The following is a 6731-nucleotide window of genomic DNA, read 5'->3' as shown; positions in this document are numbered from 1 at the left end:
CAATAAACATCAATGGCTCCCTGTTTTCTCTAGAACACAATGCAAATTCCTCAGCTTGACATTTAAGATGCTTCAATATCTAATCATAGCTTGCCCTTCCAAATTTTTATTCATGTTTTTCCATTCTATATTCCAAGCAAACTGGAGTACTTGCTTTTGGTTCCCATTCCCAATGGCCCATGTTCTGTCTCTGAGCACAGTCTATCTCCCATACTTAAAATGAGTTTTCTTCTCTTAGTCTCTCAGAATTTTTACATTCATTCAAGGCTCAGTTTAGGAGTCTTGTGAATTTTCCCCATCTCCTCATTGTCAGTACATTTCCCCTTCAAAATTTTCCTTTGATATAATCATATGAATACATTGTTATTATTTTCCTCTAGTACAATGTATGACTTCCCACAAAGGGCTCTGGACTGGTCCAAATCTCCTGGCTGGCCAGAACATGGCTTGAGCTTTCTTGGTCCTTTCTAATATCTCCACATGGTGGTAGTGCTACTCCTCCCAGAAGCCTCATTACTGCAACCATTATCTCCTGGTGGGCAGATAGAAATTGCCAACCTCTCAAACTTATGAATATACACACAGGGTTGGAAATGTTCACTACAGTTGCATTGGTAGCTGGCCTCTACTATGAGAAAAAAATTGAATGCAGGAGAAGGTAACCATTAGCTCAGTTTTGCCTAGACAGGCATACATTCTCACTGCTACATACAAGTAGCCACCATTGCTGCATGGTTGGTGAAGTTTAGCAAAGTATAACCAGTGGTAGTACAAAAGGGAAATAGACTTAAGGACTATAGTTCATAGAATCAAATAATAGACTTAGAGCTGGAAAAGAACCAGAGGTCATTTAATCCAACCCTGTTATTTTTAGATGTGGAAATTGAGGCTCAGAGAGGTTAAGTGACTTGCCCAGTGATTCAGTTTGTAAGAGATATGCCATAAATCCAAAGGAAAGAGAAAGTATTGGAAGAGTCTTTGAAAAAGAAAGATGTTTTTCCTGAGTTCCTCTTATAGTCCACCAAGAGGATGGCTCCTCCTGATTCCCTTGCCAATAATTTTCAACACAACCCTCATCACTGGTCCTCTTTTCACCATGACCAAACAAGAGAGTGTTGTCATCTCAACAAGGTGCATGTAGCTCAGCAAAGGGACAAGAAAACATCCTGATATAGAGGGATCAATGCACATGTTCAGATCCATGGAAGATCCACAGTCTGTCAGATCAGGGGCTCTACTTTTCCCTATAATAGGATCAATATTTTCCAGGGCCCTGACATGAAGACTAAGCTAGCTTTTCCCAAGGCCCTACTCTATGCAGATTAGGCTTTTCTTTAAGTACTGAAACTCTCCTTGAACATTATAAAATACTTGGGAGTATGCCTGCCAAGATATACACAGAAAGCATATGAACATAATTGTAAAATACTCTTTACACAAATAAAGACAAATCTAAATAACTGGTGGAATATTAATTGCTCATGGTTAGGCTGAGCCAATAAAATAAAAATGAAAATACTTTTAAGGCCAATTTACATATTTAGTACCATACCAGTCAAGGTACCAAAGGATTACTTGATGTAAGAACATCAAGGAAATTAATGAAAAAAAAATGGGAAACAAGGGAGGCCTGGCAGTTCCAGATCTCAAAATATACAACAAAGTCATAATCATCAAAGCAACTTGGGTACTGCATAAGAAATAGAGAGTTTGAGCAGTGGAAGAGATTAGTATGCAATGCACAGAAGCAAATGAGCACAGAAGCCAACTGTTTGATAAATCCAAAGATATCACATATTAGGGTAAGAATTCACGATTGAATAAAAACTGTTGGGAAAAGAGTCTGGCAGAAATTAGAAATAGAGCAACATTTTACACCATATAGTAAGGCAAGTTCCAAATGGATATCATATTTAAACAAGAAGGGTGAGATCATAAATTAGGGGAGCATAGAAGAAATTATCTAGGAAACAGATCTTCAAGGAGCCTCTAAGGCTACACAGACCCAGGAAAGAAAAGGGAGATCTCAGCACAGCCTAGTGGAGGAAGGACTGGCTGGGGAAATAGTGGAAGCTGGGGTGGAGGGAGGTTGTAGGTTCTGATTAAGGACAAGATGCAATTCTGATGAAAAGTCTATTATCTACTGTGATTGTTTGAAATTATTGAACTTATGAAACTATGGCAGAGAGAGAAACAGTATCATTTGCACCCCCAAAGTGTGGGCCATATATTTCTTCTGTCCCTAGTTGAAGTATAAACTTGATGATTTGTAGAGTAGTGTTGTTTTTCATTGGAGTGTTTCTTGCATTAGTATTAAATCTATTTCAGATTCAGAGAAATGTCACACTCTTTCCACCTGATGTGATTTCAAGCATCTTTTCTTCAGCATGGTGGATATCACCATGTTGTGGTAAAGCTTCAGCTGTGATTGTATTATTATACCCCTGCATTGACAGGTATCCGGGATATTCACATAAATTTAAAAGAAAACTGTTCAGTGTGACGTAATATGCGGCAGTCTTTCTTGATATAAATCATGCTAAAGTAGGTTTTGACAACAATCTACAGTGGTTTCTCACACTAGCTGCACTATCCATTGGTTTGTGATAGATTTTTGATAGATCATGAGGTAGTTTTGGCTCTGGAGTAGGAATTACTTTCTTGGCAACCTTGGTCACTCACCTACTAGTCCATAATGGTGTTAGCAATATAAATCTCCAAATTTCTTTAAGTTCATTCTTGGTACCAGGTATATATATATATATATATATATATATATATATATATATATATTATATATATATATATATAATATATATATATATATATATATATATATGTGTGTGTGTGTGTGTGTGTGTGTGTGTGTGTGTGTGTGTGTGTGTGTAGGTATATATGCATGTATGTGTGTATGTGTATACACACACATGTACATACACACACACATACACACACACACACATATATATATATATATATATATTTTTTTTTTGCTGGTGGCATAACAACAGGAAACATTGGTCAACAGCTGTATATGTATGAATGTAAAGGTACTACAGAAAAATCTCAACAAGAGTGAAGAAAGCAAAAATATGCTTTTGTGTAGGGAAAAAAAAGGACTTAAAGAAGCATACAAATAATAGAGATACCCAGAAAACATTGAATTGTAAAATTGCTAAGATGCAGTTTTTCCCTTTGGTGCAATATTATTGCAATCTGTGATTGCTACTGCTGTAAATCAATTCCAAACCTGGGTGTTTGATTTAAGTAACTGTAATAGGATGAACAACAAATAAGAATATTGATTAATGGATGAGTTCAAACTTTTTTTTAACATAACATATATTGTATCACAATGTTAATGTGCCAAAACATTCTATTATTGTCATACAGAAAGTAAGCTATGAACATTTAAAAAAGTTTTTGAAATGGAATACTCATAAGGAGGAAAGCCAAGAATTCAATTGAACAGCTGATATTTTTCCCTTTTTCTAAAATTTCCTGCCTTTTATGTTTCTATGCACAGCAGTACGAGTTATGGGTACCCAAATTGATGGCTGAGATTCTGTCTTAAATGTGTAAACAAAAACTTGGGGTATTTGAATATTTTGTCTTTTGTGATAAAAATGAACTTTTCATGAAATGTTTTAAAATACATATCTACCTATAACACTGGAAATGATCCAAAGAATAAACATCTATTTAGATAAATTTTTTACAAGTACTGTATGTGAAACCCATGAGAGATTATCAATATAATTATTTTTTCAGCCTAAATCTAGGAGAGGATGAAGTAGGAAATAATAAAAGTCATGAAAAAGCAAAATTACAATGAATATGAATTTTGGAAAAAAATGGCTTTCTGCAACTATGCAATGTTTAAATTGTTTTTTGTGTTTAAAATGTTTTTTAATAGCCACAAGGAATTTAGTACCTCTTAATTCTTTTGCACATATAACAATTCCCATACCTGTAGAAATTAAGGTACTAATGCTCTTTGGGGAGTTTTCTGGTAATGTTACCAAACCATTTTGGCTTGGTTCACTTGTTAGTGGAACCCTTGGATATACAGCTTCATTATATGCCATTGGGGGCATATAATTTCTTATGTATTAACACACCTAGTAGTGAAGAGGTCAAGTTTATTGGTTATACATACATATATACACACACACACATATATGCACATATACACACATATACATGTATTAAATTTTATGTACATTGAAGTTCATATTTAAAAGTTTTGTGTGTTTTACCTGCTTTTTAAGATGATAGTCACTGAAGCATAGTTTTAAGCATATGATCAGTTAATTCATTTTCAAATTTCATATTTGAAATTGATAACAATTTTTTGTTACATGGAGAAAATTATTTCAAAATATTCAGTGTATGTGTGTGTGTGTATCTGTGTATGTGTGTACATATATGTATTTGTGTATATACACATGCATAGTCCTACAATATTAAGTAGGTTTTAAAAAATCAAGTTTAAAGAACTTGTTACCAGAGTGAGAATTTTAATGAAAGAAATTTAATCTGCCTTCATATTTTAAGGCTAATAATTATGAAATGCTAAAAACAAGATTCATACTGAACATGTGGACCCAGTCTTTACTACAACAGCATGTGTAGGCTACCATAAACTATTATGTTATCTTCAAGAAGTTCTTGTTAATTTGGAATAAGTATATATTTTAGATACAACTTTGTAAGTACTATAAAAGCTTTACAAATAAATTAGTATTAACTTATTTAAGTAATCTAATGTACTAAATACTCTGACATATTTACTTTAAAACTTGGTTTTTTTTAAAGCAAAGTGCATATTAAATATATAACTATTTTAAAAATTAATTACCTGTTTTGTCTATGGAGAGGGGAAGAAAAGTTCACAGGAAGTAAAATGGACACTTTTGATTACATAAAATTTTTAAAAAGTTTTTATACAAGCAAAATCAATTCAGCTAAAATTAGAAGAGAATCAGGCAATTGGGGGGGAGGCGGTAAGCCTTTGTAGCAAGTTTCTCCAGAAGCCTCATTTCTAAGATTGATAGGGAACCACTGCATATTTACAAGTATGAGAGCCATTCCCTTAATTGATAGGTTGTCAAAGGATATGAACAGGGAGTTTTCAGAAAAATAATCCAAGCTATCAAAAGCAATATGAAAAAAAACTTCTTTGTATCCCTAATACTTAGAGAAATATAAATTAAAACTATTATGAAGTGCCACATGATATGCATCAGACTGGCAAATTAGACTCCCCCCAAAAAAAGGGAAAATGATATTTGTTGGAGGAGTTATGGGAAAAATAATTGCAATAATATACTATTTATAGAGCTCTGAACTTCTCCAGCCATTCTGGAAAGTAAATTAGAACAAAAAGCTATTAAATTGCCATTTTGGGGGTGGGAGGGAGAAAAAAGAAATTTACATGATAACTTTGTTAACGTATTGAAAAGGAATAGCAAGTTGTACGTGATGAATTTGCAATTTCATGTGAATTTTTAAAAATTATATTATCTTGTTTAATCCATAAATTAAAAATAAAATTGAAAAAAGCCATTAAACTGTGTCAAACTCTCTGACCTAGTGACATTGCTACTGCTAGGTCTATTCCCACACAGAAATGAAAGAAAGAGGAAAGGGACCCAAATGTACAACAATATTTATTACAGCTCTGTTTAAGGTGGTAAAGAGTTGGAAATTGAAGGGGTGTCCATTAGTTGGGGAATGGCTGAACAAGTGACAGCATATGAATGTGATGGAATACTAGTGTTCTATAAAGAAATGTTGAAGGCAATGATTTCAAAGAAAGTGGACTGAACTGATACAGAGTGTAAAGAACCAGGAAAACAATTAATAAAATGATAACAATAAGGGAAACACAAACAACTTTGATAGATTAAGAACCGTAACCAATACGATGATCACAGTTCCAGAAGACATGTGATGAAACATGCAGCCCACCTCCAGAGGTGATGGATGTGGAGTACAAATTAAGATATCTCTTTGGCCATGATCAATATAGTAATTTGTTTTGCTTGAATACATGTGTTTCTAATAGATGTTGTCTTTTATCCTTTCTCAAAGGGGATGGGAATGAGAGGGAGAAAACAAAGATCTGAAAATAAAATAAAGTTGAATTTTTGAAACGAAACTCTCAAGGCTTGATCGCTCAGCTTGTTGATGTGGAGTCTTATTCTCGAATATCAAAAGCCACCAGGGAGCTCCTGCTCCCTCTCTGATACTAATTATGGACTGGCAACATAAACAACCCTGGGAAGCTGTGCTCAGATGAATTTATGTGTTGTCCTGAATATCATTCCTTCCTTACTACTGCTGAGTAAGCCTATTTTTGTTAACTATAGAATGATCTATAAGTATCTCCTTGCATTCCAATATTAGACCTAAAGTACCAGAGGATGAGCCTGAATCAAGCACAGGCTACAATAATCAGCATAACAAATATAAGATCTTTGAGGCCAGAGATATTTTTTGCATATTTTTGTGTTTGTATTTTTGTTTCCTTAGCTACTAGCATAGAGTCTTACATAGTAGTCACTTAATAACTGGCTTTTAAATGGATTGAAGTAACAGTTGACAGCAAGAGAAAAAGAAACTTTTCTTTGAAGAGGAAAGAAAAGAATGTTAAAGGAAATTGGTGTCAGATGCGAATTAATTCAAAGGTAAAAACCCCTTGAATGTATTACAGCACAGACCAAGTG

At 33.9% G+C, this 6731-nt stretch overlaps 1 pseudogene; it reads left to right on the top strand.

Annotated features, from left to right (window-relative positions):
• The first annotated feature begins 2178 nt into the window (after positions 1-2178).
• Positions 2179-3079, top strand: LOC110205397 (insulin-induced gene 2 protein-like; annotated as a pseudogene).
• Positions 3080-6731: the final 3652 nt, after the last annotated feature.

Source organism: Phascolarctos cinereus, unplaced genomic scaffold, assembly GCF_003287225.1.
Source record: "Phascolarctos cinereus isolate Bilbo 61053 unplaced genomic scaffold, phaCin_HiC Scaffold_5;HRSCAF=322, whole genome shotgun sequence".
Classification (NCBI taxonomy): domain Eukaryota; kingdom Metazoa; phylum Chordata; class Mammalia; order Diprotodontia; family Phascolarctidae; genus Phascolarctos; species Phascolarctos cinereus.
Note: the sequence above shows the minus strand (reverse complement) of the source record. Positions and strands in the feature narration are given on the sequence as shown.